This window comes from Zonotrichia albicollis, chromosome 11, assembly GCF_047830755.1.
Source record: "Zonotrichia albicollis isolate bZonAlb1 chromosome 11, bZonAlb1.hap1, whole genome shotgun sequence".
Taxonomy (NCBI): domain Eukaryota; kingdom Metazoa; phylum Chordata; class Aves; order Passeriformes; family Passerellidae; genus Zonotrichia; species Zonotrichia albicollis.
In genome coordinates, this window is record NC_133829.1 from 22,681,294 (window position 1) to 22,698,254 (window position 16,961).

The 16,961-nt window shown below is 49.1% G+C and overlaps 2 long non-coding RNA genes across 5 annotated transcripts; one reads left to right on the forward strand and one right to left on the reverse strand.

The window, feature by feature from the left end:
- The first annotated feature begins 668 nt into the window (after positions 1-668).
- On the forward strand, positions 669-11,711 carry LOC141730601 (uncharacterized). Its single transcript, XR_012582207.1, has 2 exons — positions 669-981; positions 11,428-11,711. It is a non-coding gene; the product is annotated as an uncharacterized LOC141730601 (long non-coding RNA).
- On the reverse strand, positions 10,243-16,719 carry LOC141730600 (uncharacterized). Of its 4 annotated transcripts, none has more exons than XR_012582206.1 (2): positions 16,604-16,719; positions 10,243-12,697 (listed from the first exon to the last, which is right to left on the reverse strand). It is a non-coding gene; the product is annotated as an uncharacterized LOC141730600 (long non-coding RNA). The 4 variants fall into 4 exon arrangements; XR_012582204.1 differs by having other exon boundaries at positions 16,556-16,718; XR_012582203.1 differs by having other exon boundaries at positions 10,243-12,732; positions 16,556-16,718.
- Between the last annotated feature and the right edge of the window lie 242 nt (positions 16,720-16,961).

The following is a 16,961-nucleotide window of genomic DNA, read 5'->3' on the forward strand; positions in this document are numbered from 1 at the left end:
ATTCAGCGAGATATTTTCTCCATCTTTTTTCCCAGACAAGGCTTTGAGTGTCAGTGAGAATCATTGCCACAATACTTCGAATGTCATATGGTGTGAGATCGTATGTAGCGAATGTCCCTCTTAATAGCTGTTTGAAGTATTGTGAATTCAGCCCAAAAGTTTGAGCCGCCTTCCCTAAATCCTTGAGTATTTCATGACCCATCCTTTCCCACCTCGGGTTCTGTCCCTGGGCATCATATGTCACTGGCATTGTCAGATCCCCTGATCCCGGGAATAAATGCTGTTCTTTTGCCAACGCTTTTCTGATTCGCTTCCAATCCATCGTCTTCACTGGCCCCTGAAATTCTTCTTCTTCTTCAGGTTCCGTTGGAATTTGTATAAATAATGGTGCTGTGGATGTGGTTGGTTCATCACGTCTCATTCTTCGCCTTGAGGTTTTTGGCCTCCCTCCCAAATCCGAAAAGGAAGCTCGAGGATCCCGTTGATGTTTCTTTTTTGTGGTGTCCACTGAATGCAAGAAGCTCTTTGTTGCTTCTGCTGCTGACAGCATCCATATAGGAACCCCTTCTGATGCTGTGATCCTTATAACATTTCCTTCTTGTAGCTGTTCTTCATCTGAGCTTTCATCATCTTCATGAAACCTTGAAGTCGATGGATTATCCCTTTGTTGTGTCGGCATTGTTTTCTTTAAAATGCTTTTCTTTTTATATAATGTTGGGAAAAATTGTTGCATTGTTGTGGTCTCGCCACGAGATGGCGCTGTGGCTCCGCCGAGCCAATCCGGCATGGCGTGCACTTCCGTCTTCCAGCCACCAGATGGCGCTGTCACCGGCTTCCCTGGCTCTGGTGACGTAGCGTACTCTGTTGCTTCACTTCCTGCCGGTGGCCATATTGGTCGCCTCCCTGTCTCGGCCCGCGTGTTTTCGGCTTTTAATTCAGCTGAAATTGGGGTTTGAACACCAGAACGTCTCTCCTGAGGGGGTGAGTCTTGGACTCCAAGGGTTTTGATCAAGGGCACCAAGTCTGGAGAAGGCGGGGGGCCCCGGGATATGAACTCCCTAACGCGGCCCCTCCCCGCCCGGGATGTTACAGGGGGTGTGTCCCGCTGCCGCCCGGGCTGCGCTGTCTGCGTCTGCGGGCTCTCCGAGCCGCTCCCCGTGTCTCCCGAACTACTTTCACTGTCTCCATCTTGTTCCACCCCTGAGATATCTCCCCTTTGGTCTGCCTCTGACTCTGTGTCCTCCTCCTCCGTTCCCGTGTCTATTTCCCCTTTTGCCGGTACAAGCAGCCTCCCTCCCGCCGGCGGCCGCGTGCGTTCCGCAATCCTGGTGGACCTGCGCATGGGCTCTGATATGACAACCGCACGCCTCCTACGTCCCCGCATGGCAGCTTTTTGGGGCAGCACAAATTCCCCTTTTTTGCTGCCTGGGTCAGACGCCCCGGCCCCGGTCCGTGGCTTTCCCGAGCCCTCGCGAACTCCGCCTGCCGCACACGCCCCCGCATCCCCGCCGGTCGGGGCTGCCGCTGCCCCCGGTCCCGAGTCAAGCAAAACCGCGCGAAAACACGTATCCTCTGTTTTTTCTTCACCTGCGCTCCCCGCCTGCTCCGCTGCAGCCTGGCTTCCCTGCTCCGTTGCCGCGGCATCGCGAGAAAGCGCGCCCCCCGGTCCCCTCTCCCCCCCCTCTGCCCCTGAGTCCTCCATGCTCTCTGGAGTTTTTGGACGTTTTGGGGGTTTCCCGGGGTTTCTGGGTTTTGGGACCGGGTATTTTAATAATATTTCTTGCTCTTTTTCTCCAAGAGCATTTTCCTCTCGGCCTTTTAAGGCCAGAGCTAATTTTTTCTTTCCCGGGGCCTTGCCCCCCCCCTCTTTCAGAGAGGCCTCCCCCCGGACGTCTGCTGCGTCTGGGGGTCCTGGAATTTCGTTTGCATAGAAATCCCTTCCAGCATTATTCTTGCAGGAGACAGCAGCTTCAACGCTGTCTCATCTTTTTTAGTAGCTAAGAAATATAGGTGTCTATTTATTTCCTGCCAGAACCCCACTTCAAATAGCAGGCATGTTTCTGCCAGTGGGTAGTTTAGCCTTGCCCATAGTAATAATTGTTTTAATTCTTTCTTTGGAATTCCCTCTGTATACGTTTCTGTCACACCCTGTAGGGCGGACAAAATTTCCCGTTGTTCCTGGGAAAGTGTGCCTCCCATGTTCTTATTTTTTCAGGCTTTCTTACCGAATCTGTCGCCAGAGCAGTCTGGACGTCTCGATCTGTCCAGCAGATCACGAGAAGTGGTCCCAGGGCGCCTTCTGGTTCCAGTCCGGGCTGTTCTGCTACGAATTGTCTTCGGCAGAAACTGAGAGGTGGAATTCTCAGTGACTGCTGTTTTTTTGCAGTCTCTGTTGGCTTTTTGTTTTCTTCTTCTCTCTTTTTCTTCAGGGCTTTGAGGGTGGTGGTGGTGCCCCCCCCGAAAGGTTGTGGTGGTCAGAGCTCACCCAGTGGAAGCCAAATGTCCGGTTTATCTCGGCTGTTTGAGGGGCCTGGAAGGCCCGGGGTGGCCTTGGGGCAGCCCGCTTGTCGAAGGACGAGAAGAGGCTTCAGTTCTTCTTTCTGGTTTTATGTTTATTAATTGTTTATCTAAAAGATGTTCTTTCAGCCGAACAAAGATCCGCTCAGCAGTCAGCCATGGGCACACTGTGCCATCCCACGGACCGCCACGTATCTTTATACCCCTTGTTACGTATACAATATTTATCATTTTTCCCCAATACCATCTATTGTTATAACTCGGTGTACTCTTAGTAATAACCAATCCAAAGGTGCCACCGTGGCTAAAGAAGATGGAGGAGAGGAGGAAGAAGAAGGAGGGCAGGACACGCCCCAATTCTTCCATCTTACTCCTCTAAACCCCCCTGTACATAAATCCTAAACCCTGTTTCTCACCCTCTAATTAGCTAATCTTTCCACCCTTCACCCCGGTGAGGCCCTCTTATCTTCATAAAGGTGTCGTCTCCCGTGTAGGGTCAAAGTCCTGCCACCAGACACTTCTGGCAACATTCCAGGACTCCCGGGCCCCCCAAGGGTGGTCTTGGGGGCCCTGCATCCCAGGACTCAAATCCTGAGATCCCACACCCGTGAGCAGCCCCAGGCTGGCCATGGGCAGGCTGAGGGCAAACAGCATGGCTGGGGCCCTGCAAGGGCCCTGGGGCAGACGGGAAGGAGCAGCAGAGCAGGGGCTGATCCATCCCCAGTGCGCTGCACAGCCCAGGGCAGTGTCCCAGAGCATCCTCATGGAGCTGCCAACAACATCCCCCCTCTGCAGCCCTGGCCTCTCCCCCAGCTCACACAGGTGCCCCATCCTTGCAGGCACAGACACGGCAGCACTGGCTCAGCAGCCCCTGTTTGCATTGCACACAGCAGGGGGAGCATCCCCATGCTGTTGCTGTGGGGCACGAACCTGAGGGAACACAAATGCCATCAGCCCCTGGGGCCAGCAAGGGCTGGGGGACACCAGGGAAACCACTCAGCTTTGTCCTGGCCTCTGCAGTCAGCCAGAAAGTTTGTTCCCATCAGCTGGGAGTTTCCTGTCCCACAGCAGACGCTGTTGCTCAGAGCCAGGGCTGCCTGGCAGCCACTCCCAAACTGCCCTGAGCAATTCCTTTGCTTCACCTTTGCTTTCTTTATTCTTCCAGCTACAAATTTCTTCCTGTTGCCCACTCCAGTGGGCCCAGAACTGGACATAGCCCTTGAGGTGCTGCCTAACCAGTGCCCAGCACAGGGGAAGAATCTCTGCCCTGCTCCTGCTGACCACACCATTCCTGATCCAGGCCAGAGCCATGTGCCTTCTTGGCCACCTGGGCACACTGCTGGCTCATGCCCAGCCTGCTGTCCATCAGTCCCAGCAGGTCCCTTTCTGCCTGGCTGCTCTCCAGCCACTCTGTCCCCAGCCGGTAGTGCTGCAGGGGTTGTTGTGGCCAAAAGGCAGGATCCAGCACTTGGACTTGTTAAACCTCACCTTGTTGGATTTGGGCCCTGGATCCAGCCTGTCCATGGCCCTATGCAGAGCCCTCCTATCCCCCAGCAGATCCACACTCACAGCCAGTTTGGTGTCACCTGCAAATTTGCTCATGATGGACTCAATCCCCTCATGCAGATCATCAGTGCAGATATTGAAATCCACGCTGGCTGGCTCTGACCCCTTGGCCATCCTGTGGGTGCCCTGGGATGGCTCTCAAGGTGATCTGTTCCATAACCTTGCCGGGCACCCAGGTCAGGCTGACAGGCCTGGAGTTGCCCAGCTCCTCCTTCCAGCCCTTCTTGGGGATGGGCTCACACTGGCACCTCCAGTCCTCTGGGACCTCCCTGCTGAGCCAGCACTGATGGTAAATGATGGAGAGCAGCTTGGGGAGCTCATCCACAGCTCCCTCATCCCCCTGGGATGGATCCCATCTGCTCCCAGTGACACCTGTGAGCATCTGAGTGGCTCAGCAGGTCCCCAGCTGCTTCCTCCTGGATATCAGGGGGGCTGTTCTGCTCCCTGTGCCCATCCACCAGCTCAGGAGAACACTTGTCCTGAGGACAACTTGACTCATTCTTGAAAACTGAGGCTCAGAAGGGGTTAAGTATCTCAGCTTTTTCCTCATATTTGGTAACCACATCTCCCCCAATAATGAATGAAGATTGTCCTTGTACCTCCTTTTGCCATTAATCTATTTATAGAAACATTTTTATTATCCTTCACAGGAGTAGCCGGGTTAAACCTTAAGCTTTTACCTTTCTAATTTTCTTTCTCCGTGACCTAACAACATCCCTAAACATTTCCATCAAGGCCCATCACATACAGACTGTTGGCTAAAGTACACCTCAGAGGAGGAAAATACAAGAGTCTATAAATTAAAAGAGGGAAAGCAAACTAGTAAAGTAAAAGAAGAAGAGGCTGGGAAGGCTGACAAAAACTGTGACCCCCCTTGACCACTTACCTCCTCCTACCCTTGCAGTACCTCCAATCCTTCCTCCAATTCCTCTTTCCGTGGACCCAATTCCTCCTCCCCTCCCAGCTGTCATTCCTTTACCACCTCCTAACCCAGTTATACCTCCACCACCTTCCCCTCAACCCTCTCCTTACTCTCTTTACCCTTCACTACTCTTCCCTTACCTCTACCATCCCATGCACCCCTTATTCACCAGCAAGCTCCTGCTCTGCCTCCCCACCACAAACAAGAAGCCAAACAACATCTCAGAATCTCCTGCCCAAGAGTGAAGTTTCCCAGTCAGCCTCCACAGCTGATGTTGTAACACCCGGTCCAAAGTGGCTAAAGTGGAAAAATTGTCCCCCTCAGAGAAGTTCCCATGGGCGGGGTGGCCAGTGAGATTGGATTTGTAAATGCTCCCTTGACTGCGTCCCAAGTTAGAAACTTTAAGAATGAATTGTGAAATTTAGTGGAAGACTCAGTAGGAATAGCAAATCAAATTGATCCATTTTTAGCCCTAATATTTATACATGGGGAGAATTGAGCTCTATCTTTAACATCCTATTTTCCCCAGAAGAGACTCAATTAATAAGAACTGCAAGAATGAAAATTTGGGAGCGAGAAAACCAACCCTGGCCCCCAGGTGACCAAAAAATGCCTTCAGTGGAGCCTGACTTGGACCCTAATCAAGAAGAGGGGAGAAGGAATATGAGAGATCACAGGTCCCTGATGACCAGAGGGATAAAAGAATCAGTGCCTAGAGGGAGCAATACCAGGTTAGCGTTTGACAGCACCCAGGAAAAAGACGAGACCCCAGCACCGTGGCTTAATAGCCTAAAGCAGAACTTCCAGATTTACTCTAATGTTGACCCAGATAGCCCAGAAGGTCAAGTCCTTCTCAAGGTACAATTTATAACTAAATCCTGGCCAGATATCAGATGAAAGTTAGAAAGAATAGAGGACTGGCAGGAAAAAAGTATAATGAACTGCTAAGAGAAGCCATAAGAGTATATCTGAGAAGAAAAGAAGACAAAAACAAAAGCTAAAATTTTGGTAGCCATAGCCAGAGAAAGTGTAGGAGCCACAAGGATGGGCCAGTAGAACCACTTAGAAGAGACAAGGGTTTTATTGGACCAAAAGGGGCTAGGGCTCTACCCAGTGACAAATATTGTTATTGCTGTGGAGAAAAAGGACACCTAAAGGGAAGTTGTAAGAAACTCCTATTAGACAAAGCCATACCCAGGGACCAAGAAACTCTAGAGAACATCTTAAGAAGAGACGAGAAGTATGCGGAATAGGGGTGTCAAGGGTTCTATGCTCTGGGGAATTTTATTGAATCATCCAGAAGAGCCCTTTGTAAATTTCAAGATTGGTCCCCAGAATGATGAATTTGAATTTTTAGTTGATATCGGAGCAGACAAGTCATGTGTGACTAAAATACCAACAGGAATCACAGTCGGTAAAAAGGTCTGCCAAAGGGGCCAAAGGAGAACCATTGGAGGCCCAGATTATAGAAAATGTAGAAATTAGAGGAAATTCAAGAGAGTGTTGAGCCAAGTTCATTTACATCCCCAAGTTTGGTTGTAAATTTGGTTGTCCAAATTTATTAGGACATGATTTACAAATCAAATTGAGAACTGGAGTAATCCCAAAAGAAGGAAAAATGGTAGCACAAATAATGGTCTTAACTAAAGGAGACATAGATGAAATCAACCCAAATATGTGGGTGGGGGAGGGAAAAATTGGTTGTTTGAATATGCCACGAATTAAAGCAGAGATGCAGAAAGACATCTCCCCCATTCGAGCAAGGCAGTATCCAATTTCCCCAGAGGGAAAGAAAGCACTAGCCCCAGTAATTGACCAGCTATTAAAGGAAGGATTTTAGAACCATGCATGTCTCCACATAATACTCCTGTACTAGCAGTGAGAAAAGCTGATGGAAGGTATTGATTAGCACAAGATTCAAGAGAAGTTATTAAAAGAATGGTTACAAGGCACCCCGTGCCTTGTACAAACCCCGTGCACCCTTTTAAGCCAAGTACCTCAGAAGCATGCATGGTTCTCTGTCATGGATTTAAAGGATGCCCTATGGGCGTGTCCCCTGGCTGAAGAGTGCCAGAACTGGTTTGCCTTTGAATGGGAGGACATTGAAAAGAAAAGAAAACAGCAACTAAGGTGGACACATCTTCCCCAGGGGTTTACAGAATCCCCAAATCTCTTTGGCAATCTCTAGAAGAACTCCTAGAACAGTTTAAACCTGAGAATGGGGTACATATTTTACAATATATTGATGATTTACTTGTATCAGGGGAGAACAAGACAAAGTTGGAAGTTCTAGCATACAGTTCCTAAATTTCTTAGGGGAAAAAATTCTAAAATAATCACAAAAGAAACTGCAATTTGTGAAACAAGAACTAACATATCTAGGACATATAATCACCCAAGGGTGTAAAAGGTCAAGCCCCAAGAGAATTTTGGGAATTCTGTCCATCCCTGCCCCAAAGACCAAAAGACATGTTAGAAAATTACTAGGTTTGTTTGGGTAATACAGATTATGGCTGGATCAGTATACTAAAAGCATTAAATTTCCATATGACAAATTGACAGAGTCAGAGCCTGTAACCTGGACCTCAAATGATGAGGAACAGCTTCAGAATCTGAAAACTAAATTGTCCTTTGCCCAGGAGCCTTTACTGAGCCTACCAGAACTTAAAAAGAACTTGGCCTATTGAAATTATTGAAATGCAGACTAAAGTGAGAGAAAATTTGGAAGATGAACCCCTCCCATGTGAGAGAATTTTATTTACAGATGGATAATCGCAAATGGTAGCCAGTAAACAGGTCTCAGGGTATGCAAGCATAGATGGGCAGAACATGCAAGTTAAGGAAAAAGGAGAACTACCCTCAAATTGGTCTACCCGGTGCTGTGAAATCTGTGCCCTGAAGAGAGGGCTGGATTTACTAGAAAAAGATAAAGGAACAATCTATCCCAACTCCCCAGTATGCATTCAAAATTATCCATACATTCAGAAAAATACGGGGTTGCCTAAATTCTAAAGGCAAAAATTTAATATATGAAGAGCTAAGAAAATTAGTACTAGAGTCCCTGAGGAAACCAATAGAGATAGCCAAAGTTCACACAAAAGGACATCAAAAAGGGGACACTCTTGAAATAAAGGGAAACCAATTAGCTGATCAAGTAGTGAAAGGAGTAGCTTTGGAACAGGAAAGTCCAATTAAAATTCTTAAGATAGGTAAAACACCTAGTAGGGAAAGAAAAAAAGAAAAAAACGATCTTTGACAAGAAAGAATTAAGAGAGTTAGAAAAGATGAGAGGACAGCAAAAAGAAAATGGAGAATGGTGGACCCCTGATGGACAGCAAATTTTAAATAAAGCTCTGGCCTGAAAGGTGATGATGGAGTTACACGAGTTGACCCATTGGGGAATACAAGGATTATGTGACCACTTTCCAAGGGATCCTGTGTGCATGGGAGTACGTACCATAGCAAAGGCAGTTACCAAGGGATGTTTAACTTGCCAACAAATGAATCAGAAAGTAATGAGAAGTGTGCTATCTGATCTGGGGGAAGAGAGTTGGTCTTGTGGCCATTCCAAAGTGTGCAGGTAGACATCACAGAAATGTCCCCAGTTCAGGGACACAGTCACTTATTAGTGACCGTGGATCACCTCACCCATTGGGTAGAGCGGTTCCCGACCAAAACAGAGACAGCCCAAGTACACGAAAGCAATCCTAAAAAACATCATTCCCCAATATGGGTTGATAAATAATGTCGATTCTGACCGAGGTCCAGATTTTACTGCCCAAGTCTTACAACAAGTTGTTGAAGCCCTGGGAATGAAATGGAGGTTGCACAGCCCATTGGCATCCCCAGAGCTCCAGAAGAGTAGAAAGAATGAATAAAGCCATCAAAAACACATTAACTACATTAACTGCAGAAACCCAGATGAATTGGCTTAAATGTCTACCCTTAGCACTGTTACAAATTAGAACAAGGCCTTGATCAGGTATAAGAGTCTCACCTTATGAAATGATGTTTGGACTCCCCTTCTTGACAACCCCGTATAGCATGGGAATTTATCCAGAAGGAGAGATAGCCACCCAAAAATATCTAAAGGGTATAGGAAGTATGTTAGAAGGTCTTAGGAAAAAGGGCTATCTCCCTCAAACCTCTCCCTTAGACACTAAGGTACATAAGATCAATCCAGGGGGCTGGGTGTTAGTTAAATCATGGAACTCTGCACCTTTAACCTCTAAGTTTGAAGGCTTTTTCAAGTCCTACTCACCACCAATACAGCCATACAGACCCAAGAGAAGGGATGGACACATATAACCCAGATTAAAGGACCTGTACCACCTCCCACTGAAGAGTCAAAACCAACCACATCCCCTACTAAGTCTTCTAATAAATTTATACGTTAAATCGGATTCTAAGATTACAAGCAGTACTTGAAATGGTATCGAACTGAACCTCTCTAGCTTTAGACCACATAAATGACCAACTATCCCAGACTAGAACTGTAGTGTATCAAATCAGACTAGCAGTAGGTTATTTATTGGTCGATGAAGGAAGCATATGTGGAAAATTTAACTCCTCAAGTGCTGCTTAGAAATGGATGACTGCAGTGAAGTAATTAGAAATATGTCAAAGGAAATCTGGAAGTTATTTTATGTTGGAACACAAGAGTGGACCCCTACATTCGATACCAGCTGGTGGGACAATTTCTGGTCATTAAAAGGAAATTGGTGGAAAAAAAACCTTTTTTCATCTTATGTGAAATTGCTAGTTTAATCCTCCTACTTGCATGCTCCCCTGTATAATCCGAGTTATAACATCTGCTGCACAAGCAAGTTTAATGATACCAAAAGAGCTTAATTAAAAGAAGTAAAAGTAAAAAATCATGATAATGAATGATCAAGAACGTGAAGATGCCAAGCAAATTTACAACCAATATTAAAAATTGTAAGAAAATTGTACTTTCAAGAAGAAGTAATTGCTAATTGATGCAGGCTTAATCCTCGCGAAGAATTAGAGAGGGATATTGTAGGGAATCGATTGTTAAAGGAGTTGATATAAAGCTCATTGTTAAAGGAGTTAATATAAAGTTCCAATGTTAGTCATAGATTGTTTGTTGAATGTTTAATAGTTATGTCAAATTCCAATATTAGTTAAAGGATTTATAATTATGTAAATCCCCTCACTGTCAGGTGTTACCCCCACTGCTCCTGTTAGCGTTCAGAAGCACATAATCACGAGAATGATTCTGTGCAGGTGCTTTTATTGAAGAGTTCTGGGTGTCAGGGGTACAAACCCAAATCTGTCTCCAACATGCATTCGGGATGAACATGTTTTTATATTCTATCGTTATATAACTTTCATGTTAATTATTAAACATATATTGTTCTATGGTATACATAGATTTTATCCAAGCATGAGCTCCTCGTAGTTCCCCTTAAATTTCTAACATAGTTTCTCATTACTCTTCTTATGATTATACAATAATTATATTTAATTACTAAACAATCATAACATTGAACAATTATATCATTTATCATATACTGCTTAAGTAAATGCAATTTCACATGACCTGGCAAACACAAAGCCTAACATTTTCAGAGTCTATTTTTAACATTTTTCCAGGGCCCCACTAAGTCTAGCTTCTTTCTAATTCCCCAAATGCTATGATTTTAAAACCTTTTACTATCACTCCCACTCTCATCTAAGATGGCGAACCACCCGACACCATAAAGAAGAGGATAATGTCACCCAATAACCAAATATGAAAATCCTATAAGACCTAGCAGAAAAGAATGACCTTACAACAACCACTAGAACAACAAGCCACTATGCAAATGAAGAATTAAAATAACCCCTCTAACCAGAGAAAACATAAGACAACATCAGGACCATGGTCAGAGCTTTTTGCCTTCATCACCCTAACCCAGAGCAGGCCAAGAGCAGTACAGGGACCATGAACCTGAAACCAACAGTGCCTACCCAGAGACCCTTGAAAGGAGAGAAAATCCAGCTCTGCCAGGCCTTGCTCAGCATTGCAGTTCCCTGCTCAGAACCTTGGGCTCCCTGCAATCCTGGCCTCAAGGATCTGCTCTCACCAGGCCCTGGGCAGCCTTTGGCACTCCCTGCCCTCACTGGGGCCCAGCCATGCTCCAAGGCACTTGGAGTTCTGCTGCTGATTCCTTGAGCAGCTTCTTCATCCTTCTCTGCATGCCTGAGGGTCCTGGACCCAGCCCCAAATCCAGCGTGGGGCTGATTAAAATACAGAAAGCCCTCAGGAGCTCTTTGTCTCCCCTCCATTGTCTTTGAGTCTCCAGGGCTTGTGCAGTGATTGGAGTCAGTTTGGAGTTCTCTTCATGAGGGAGATTCCAAAGTGCACATCCTGATTTTTGGTTTTTAATCAATGGTGCATTTTTTGTTTTTTATTTCAGAGAAGCGGTCACAGAAGCATTCCCCAAGTGATCTTGATGCTGAATGTCTCCTGAGCAGGTCTGGGCAGGGAGAAGAATGAGCCCCTTGCAGGCTGAGCCTGTTTGGACAAGCTGCTCCTCAGTCCCAGACTGAATATTCTGACATTGCCCATCTGTGACTGACATCCCAAAACATGTAAAAAATTATTTTTCCTCATAAATAAAATTTAATTAATAAAAAAATTATTATTATATTATCCTAATTTATAATAGTATTTTTCATTATTTTTATTACATTATTTTAATATTTTTCTTTAAAAATCTATACATTTTTAGCAACCAAAAAAAGATTTGTCTCTCATGCTAAGAAAGACAATTCCATTAATTAATATTGGCGACTTATTTCTTCCTCTTTATGGTAATTAGTTATATTTGTAGTCTTTTTGTCACCTTTTTTATGATCTTTTTCTCACACAGGGTCAAGGGTCAGCACTATGGGGTCCGTGGAGACATTTCTGGGGCACATTTGGGGCAGTTTTGGGTCCAGGGAGAGAATTCAGATAGAACTTGGGGACCTGGAGGACACTTGGGGGAGCCGGGTGGGCACTTGGAGGGGCACTCAGGGATTCCGAAGGACAGTTCGGGGTCCGGGGCAGCACCTGGGGGTTCAGGGGAGCCCTTGGAGGTCAGGGAGGGGAATCTGGGGCCCTTCGGGGTCTGGGCGGGCCCTTGGGGGGCTTGAACGGGGCTCTCTGGGGCGCGGGGGGTGATGGGAGTTGTAGGCGCGGTTATCATACAGTTTAACGAGGCCGCAGAGCATCACGGGAGTTGGAGGCGCAGCTGCAATTGCTCTCGGAGGAACGCCGGGCATGATGGGAGATAAATCCCGGCTGGAATAGGGCTGGGCGTGCGCCGTGGAGCATGATGGGAGCTGTAGTCCCGAAAGTGGCTTGAACACGATGTTTGGGGGTCCGAGAAGGCACTTGGGGGACACTTTTGCGTCCGAGCCTCGACTTCAAGTCCTCGGGGGAACTTAATTCGGGAGCCCTTGGGGGGAGCTCGGGGAGCTCTAACTGGGAAATTAGGGCGCTGGGCATGGCAGGAGTTTCAGGCGCGGGACTGTGTTCTGAGGGGCTCTGGGGCCGCGGTGGAGGAGAGGAGATGAATTCCCAGAAGTGGCTGTACCGGGCATCTGTGGGGTTGGGAGCACTCAGGGGGTCTGGGGACGCTTTTAGGAGGTCTCAAATGGGCCCTGAGAGGACACTGAGGGATCCTGGAGGGTCTGGCGACACTGATGGGACAGATGGGGGCGGATGCCAGGGTGTTCTGTGGAGCGCGGGGCATGACGGGCGTTGTATGCAAAGAGAAAATATGGCGCCTACCTAGGCACCGCCCCATGGCCCGTGTCCCCGGTGCTGATTGACTGCGAACGGTGATGGGCGGGAGCCTTGGCAAATGGGATGCGGTGGAGGCGGGAACAGCCAAACCACCCTCGTCCAGTCCCTCTAAGGACAGTCCAGTCCATTTCCAGTACAGACCAGTATAACCCCAGTAAAGCCCATTTCATCCTAAGTACAAGCCAGTTCAACCCCAGTACCCCTCCAGTCCTTCCCAATACACCTGTGCCCATTCCCAGTCATTCCAAGTTCCTCCCAATGTCATCCACAGGATGCCCCAGTGTCCCCAGTTTTCTCTGCAATGTCCTCAGTGTCCCCAGTTAGTCCCAGTATCCCCCAGTGTCACTCCCAGTCTGTCCCAGTGTCTCCCACAGTGTTCCCAGTGTCCCCAGTATGTCCCAGTCCTCCCCAGTGTTTCCAAGGACAGTTTCATTTCTCACGGTGGCCGTGGCAGCCAAACCCAGCAGTGGGCTCAGTGCAGTGCCCATGGCCACAGCCCCTTGTAGTGCCCAGTGCAGCTTGGGCTGATGATCCACCCTCACAGCTGGCCCAGGGCAGCTCTGAAGTGCCTTTGGTGGCACCTGGGGCTGGCACACACCTGAGCAGTGTGTCTGTTTGCACTGGGGAAACTCAGCAGTTTCAGATTGCTTCAAAAAACCCCAAAAAGTGAAAACCCCTCTCAGGCTGAGTGCAGCCAGCTCTGCAAGCACAGCAGGGCCCAGGGCAGTGAGGACAGACAGGATGGGGCTGGGCAATGTGGAGCAAGGTTGACCACACTGGGTCAGAGCTCCAGGCACAGCTTCTGTGAGCAGGCCAGAGCTGCTGAGGAGAGACCCTGGGTCAATATCAATCACAGAATGCTGTAATCACCTCTGCTCTAAAGGGAAATTTAATCAAAGACACCCTTTAAAAAAGGAATGTATATTTTATTACTGCTCTTTGAAATCTTTCTCCATAACTGGACTAGGAAAACTTTAATGACACTCTCAGGGCTTTGCTGTTGTTTACATCAGACTCAGTCTTTGAGAGTCAATAACACAAAATTAAATTTAAACTCCAAATTTTCTTGAAGTTTTAATGGCTCCCCCTGAGGGACACCACTGGGAAAGTGTCCCCAGGTTCCAGTTAGAGCAGAACACTGGAGGCAGTGATGACAGCTGGGGACAAACAAGGCAAAGGTGTCTCTGGTGCTGAGCAAAGCTGGATGTGTTTGAGGAATGCAAAGGGCCAAGGCCTGAGCCCCAGCCCCTGGCCAGGCAGATCCTGTCCCTCCCTCCTTGCTCAGGGCTCTTCCCGGGATGGGCACTGGCATGTGGGGATGTGCAATGCCATGGACAGGAGCATGGGGCGGCCCCTGCCAGGCTGCTGAGCAGGGACAAGGAGGCAATGAGGCCCCAGGCCTGCAAGGGTCACTTGTCCCCTCGTGGCCTCAGGCCCAGGGCCAGCAGCCATGGCCAAAGTGCTGCCCAAGGTGGCTCTGGCAGGGCTGTCTTGCAGCTGCTGCCCATCCCTGTGCCCTGTGCAGCCCAGGCTGTCCCACGGTGTCCCTGCCCTGCGCCTCTGTCCCTGCAGGCTGTCGGCATCCCCCGGCTGCCCCACCTGGCTGGGCCCTTCCTTTGCTGACAGCTCTGTCTCCTGCCTGCCTCTGCCTGCCCACACAAACCCTGGGGCTGATACCAAAAGGGTTCATTCCATTTTTACCCTGCCTGTGAACTTTCAGCACAGGAACAAGGTATGCAGGGGCTGCTTTCCCAGCAGGAATGTTTGGAAGAGAAGATGAAGACATCTGGCTGAAGGGTGCAGGGATAGAGAAAACAAGGACTGAATCTGGGAACTTGGGGTGGGTTTTATGGAAATGGATGAATTGTAATTCACATTAAGTGGCTGTATATAAGCAACACACTGGTAGAATCACATGTCCATGTGAGGTTGGGAGTTATCCCTGACTAGAGCTCAGGCCTGAGTAAATGACACCGTCTGAAATAGCAAATTCATGTACAGAGACAAAGCAGTTCTGTGCTCAGTGGAGTGGAAACTGAGGACAGCAGAGGAGACCTGGGAGGGATTGAAGGGAAGTTTCATAGATGTGGATCCTTTTGGCACAATAGAGAACAGCCAGAGAAAGAAAGAATTAATGCAAAGGGCAGATAGGGAGAGCCAGACAGGACCCAAACAGAAAGGAATTTCCCTGCCAGGGCAGGGCTGTAGTGCAGCATGGCCCCCAGAAGGAGCCTTTGTGTGGGCAGGCAGAGGCAGGCAGTCGTGTCCCTCAGTGGCAGCCATTAAAATTTCAAGAAAATTTGGAGTTTAAATTTAACTTTGAGTTCTTGAGAAGTTTTTTCAAGACACTTTTAAGGACTGAGTGTGATGTAAACAACAGCAAAGCCCTGAGAGGGTCATTAAAGTTTTCTTAGTCCAGTTATGGAGAAAGATTTCAAAGAGCAGTAATAAAATATACATTCCTATTTTAAAGGGTGTCTTTGATTAAATTTCTCCTTAGAACAGAAGTGATTGCAGCATTCTGTGATTGATATTGACCCAGGGACTCTCCTCAGCAGCTCTGGCCTGCTCACAGAAGCTGTGCCTGGAGCTCTGACCCAGTGTGGACAACCTTGCTCCACATTGCCCAGCCCCATCCTGTCTGTCCTCACTGCCCTGGGCCCTGCTGTGCTTGCAGAGCTGGCTGCACTCAGCCTGAGAGGGGTTTTCGCTTTTTGGAGTTTTTTGCAGCCATCTCAAACTGCTGAGTTTCCTCAGTGCAAACAGACACACTGCTCAGGTGTGTGCCAGCCCCAGGGGCCACCAAAGGCACTGCAGATCTGCCCTGGGCCCGCTGTGAGGGTGGATCATCAGCCCAAGCTGCACTGGGCACTACAAGGGGCTGTGGCCATGGGCACTGCACTGAGCCCACTGCTGGGTTTGGCTGCCACGGCCACCGTGAGAAATGAAACTGTCCTTGGAAACACTGGGGAGGACTAGGACATACTGGGGACACTGGGAACGCTGTGGGAGACACTGGGACAGACTGGGAGTGACACTGGGGAGGACTGGGACATACTGGAGACACTGGGGCCATTGCGGAGAAGACTGGGGACACTGGGGCATCCTGTGAATGACACTGGAGGGAACTGGAAGGGACTGGGAATAAACTCAGGGTTATTGGGAGGGACGGGGCTGTACTGGGAGGGACTGGAGGGGCACTGGGGTTGAACTGGGTTCTACTTGGGATGAACTGAGCTGTACTGGCATTGCACTGGTCTGTACTGGGGATGAACTGGGCTGTATTGGGGGGGACTGGAGAAGTTGAATGGGCTGTTCCCGCCTTTGCCACATCCCATTTGCCGAGGCTCCTGCCCGTCATCACTCGAAGCCAATCAGTGCCAGAGATCGGAGACTCGGGGACGGTGCCTATCTCAGCCACAACTCCCGTCATGCCCCGCGGCCCAATTGAGCCCCATTGGAGCCGGGACTACAACGCCCGTCATGCCCCGCGCTCCACAGAACCACCGGGATCGGCCCCCCATTTGTCCCTTAAGTGTCCCCCAGACCCTCCAGGATCCCTCAATGCCCCCTCAGCGCCCATTCGGGACCTCCTAAAAGCGTCCCCGGGTCCCCTGAGTGCTTCCGACCCCACAGATGCCCGGTACAGCCACTTCTGGGAATTCATCTCCTCTCCTCCCCCGCGGCCCCAGAGCCCCTCAGAACACAGTCCTGCGCCTAAAACTCCTGCCGTGCCCCGCACCCTAAAGAACCTTGTTAGAGGTCCTCGAACTCCCCGCAAGTTCTCTCGAACCGCTTACGTTCCCCCGAGGATCTCAGGTCGCGGCTCGGACAAAGGAGTCTCCCCCCAGAGCCTTCCCGGACTCCCAAACAAAGCGTTGTAGCCACTTCCGGGACTACGACTCCCATCATGCTCTGCGGCGCATGTCCAGTGCTGTTCCAGCCGGGACTTCATCTCCCGTCATGCCCTGCGCCCCACTGAGAGCCATTGCAGCTGCGTCTCGGACTCCCGTGATGCTCCGCGGCCATGTTAAACTGCATTACACCCGCGCCTACAACTCCCATCACACCCCACGCCCCAGAGAAGCTTGTCAGGGCCCCCGAAGGGCCCGCCCGGATCCTGAAGGGCCCCAAATCCCCCTCCCTGACCTCCAAGGA